This window comes from Pinus tabuliformis, chromosome 1_2 (genome assembly GCF_031772625.1).
Source record: "Pinus tabuliformis cultivar Carrire ecotype Pingquan chromosome 1_2, CPIR1, whole genome shotgun sequence".
NCBI classification, from domain to species: Eukaryota; Viridiplantae; Streptophyta; class Pinopsida; order Pinales; family Pinaceae; genus Pinus; species Pinus tabuliformis.
In genome coordinates this window covers 94,102,026-94,105,445 of record NC_142298.1, presented here as the reverse complement: position 1 = coordinate 94,105,445, position 3,420 = coordinate 94,102,026, and the positions used below count along the sequence as shown (strand labels likewise).

The 3,420-nt window shown below is 33.4% G+C and overlaps 1 pseudogene; it reads left to right on the top strand.

Moving 5' to 3' along the window:
* Positions 1-1,859: 1,859 nt before the first annotated feature.
* LOC149204616 (uncharacterized) lies at positions 1,860-2,619 on the top strand (annotated as a pseudogene).
* Positions 2,620-3,420: the final 801 nt, after the last annotated feature.

Genomic DNA, 3,420 nt, shown 5'->3' with positions numbered 1-3,420 from the left:
ATTATAGCCGATGTCGAAGAGAAACAATTTGATTCATATGCTTGAGAGGGATTTCTTCTAATTATTGAAGTGAATTTTCTTCTTACCTAGCTTCGTTTGTCTATATCATTAGAAAATTACATTAATTCAAACATATGTATATCTAAAAATGTATCACTCGTTCATATGTATAATATGGTCTGTTTAATTATGTTTTTTGATTGGGAGAGCACTTCTCCAACAATTGCAACAACTTTTCTCTAAATTTAAAAGGAAAATTATTTGTACTCTAACTGTCTGTGAAGATTTGCTACAATAATTGTGCATTATCTGTTAGCTTTCCTATGGATTTGATCGATGTCAAGCAACATACTGATTAAACACAATATAAACTATGGAAAGTATTTTATGCAGTTAATATTTGAAGTTTCAATCCACCGTTTGATTGTTCTATGCTTATCAAGCAACAGTTTACTAATTATATCTCTCAATGCACCATAAATGTTTTCAGAGCTTCCTTCACATCTTGGTTGACTCTCTGATTCAACCAACCAAGAATGGAAGAATTCAACTTGTTTCCCTGTCATGAATTCGATGAAAAAAGACCTTGGCAGACACATGCCTGTCGATAAATGTTTTCACGAAGATGTGAGAAAGAACATCTTCTCAAGGAGAATGAGGAAAATATGAGGGGAAATATAAATAATTTTGTCTCAACTGTTAATTGTAGAACATAGGGATTTTTTGAAGCCTTTGACCATACACATTATTTTATCCTGCAAATTGATTTCTGGAAAAGATCTTGCTGAATGGAATAAGTGTGTGGTGAAGACGAGGTAGATAATCCTTGAGGGAGTTCAAGACTACATTGTCGCAAGTCTCCATGGGAAGGAAACTCTATATTCTATGTGGAAAAAATTGAAAGACCCTTTCCAAAACATCAATCACCATAGGAAGTTGGCACTGAAAGATAAACTTCGAAAAATCAAGATGGAGAAAGGCGAGACCATTCCAAAATACTTGACTAAGTTCACAATGTGCAGAGATGAACTTGCTATGTTTCAATGTGCTTTGTTTGTTTGATGTTGTGGAAAAGCTAATAGATCCTTTTCAATAGCCTGGTAAACTTAAGTGTGGATGCCGCCTCAACCATGAGTGAGAATGATGAGTCACGAAGATATGGCCAGTTTTGATACTCTCCTTCGAAGGATCAAGCTTTGGCCATATGGCATTTATTTGGCTTCACTTATCAGCTTTGAACATTGTTATTCTCTTACCATGGGGTTTAAGCACATAACCATTAAATGTATTCAGGAAAGTTTCTTTAGTTAATTATCGCATCAATATCCAAAAAATAGCTTTTTGGGGCTCTACACAGTGAGTCTAGCAGGAAAAATAGCTTTCCAAGGCTCTACACGGCGAGTCCACTCCAAGAGTTCCTTTGGTGTGGAGAAGGTAAGGCCATGGCTCTTTGTCAAATCTCCAATAAATCGAGGGAGTCCTAAAACTTCATCCTTGCGCAAATATTAGTTGAACAAATGTGGGATCAACAATGCCTATTACTATAAAAACTCCTTACCCAACAATAATATGCCTAACAACAACCGAAACTATTGTTTTTGTTAGCATTATTGTGCATCGATTCATATTTACTTTCATGGAAAAGCTTCAACATTCATTGTGGAAAGAGCTACAGATTTTCATGGGTCAACTACTTGAGAGTTGATATCAATTGAGGTAGTTTTCATCCAAATGAATAAAATCTTATGATTCATCTGCATACCATTTTTAGAAACAGGTTCATTTAAGTGTCATCGATTTATTAGTTCATGTTGGTTCATTAAAGGATTGACATCAAGATAGGTTTTAATGGATTAAATATGTGCAGGTGGGCATACATAGCATTCCATCCACCTAGAAGAATAGATAATGATATTTAAAATTACTATAACTCTTGGATAGACAAAGAGCTTGTTAAGGGTGAGATAATCTCAAATAATATTGAGGCTTCTAAAGTACATATTAATTTTCCATAGTTCTTGTTCGAAGAATATGCAACTCTAGGTAATGAGAGTAAGCTACTAAAAATTCAAGAATTTTAACCATCTCTAGAAACAAAAAATGTAAGAACAATAATTTTCAATATATATTACACTGGCACAATGGTATGCATGTTCAAGGACTCCCAATTTCAAATACATTGCATGGCTACAACATCTTGAACCCACTTGAAGGCTCCTTTTTTTGTAATCCAAATTCAGAAGTAAAAAAAAAAAAAAAAAAGAGTAAGGACTTACGCTACATCATCCATGAATGAGAGTGACTACATGAGATCCCTGAATATGGAGTTGTTAATTTATTCTCATCATGAAACATTGGATCATGTTGATCATGTTAGCATAGTTAGATTGTGGGAATCTGGTTCTAACTATAATGGGGTTGTTTTAGGATATTTCAAGTGATTATATCATGGCGAACGGTATAACCATGACACTAAAAGTAGTTGAATCTATTTGCTTCCACTTTATGATGCCAGTGAAGAATCTGCAACCATTGATTTTAAAAGATAGTGACAACAATTCACTAAGATATTTGGAGCAAAACCAAAAGAATGAGATCAATATAGCCCAAGAAAAATGAGCATACAATGTGAACAAAGTAATTTAAGATGCAAGAAGTGGAAACAATGATATAACCAATAAATTGAAAATAATAAGTAAAACACTAGGAACATAGAATTTGTCAACATATAACTTTTTGTACTACTTCATTGTCCACTCTAGGAAAGGTCTTTTGTGAAGATATAGAAGCATCATTTACACCAAAATATGCCTACCAAATCATGAATACTATTATTGAATTGAGGCTTCTGTGATCCATATCAATTATAAGAAGGTTTCGGCGAAAATCACATGAAGAAAATCATGAATACATTTAGATAGACTTACAAATTTTTAATCAAATGATCTAGAATATACAACATGAATATGAAAACAATGATCCAATAGGAAAAGGGGTAGATTTTAAATGCGTGTAACAACCAACTCTTGAGTTCAAAATCCTAGATTGTAGTTATACCCTCAAACAAGGTCTTCATGCATAGCTCACTAATTGTGTATCAAGAGGCTAGTAGTCTCTTTGCTATAGAATTGGATTGTTTTTATTTGTAACTTAGTGAAATGGAAAAGATGTGAAGACAAGCCGCATTCTTCTTATTTCACTGGGTCATGACAAACAAATAAATAAAATAGTATAAACCCCTTGGAAAAGGAAAGTTGAGAACAACAAATACCATGAACAAATAAATAATCTAATGAGTTGAAGGGATAAAAACCCTACCACCCATAACAAACATTTCCATCCAAATATAATTCTATGTTGGGCCACAACAAAACATTTCGATAGAAATTTCATGTAGCCTACTACTACAAAGTAAATTCA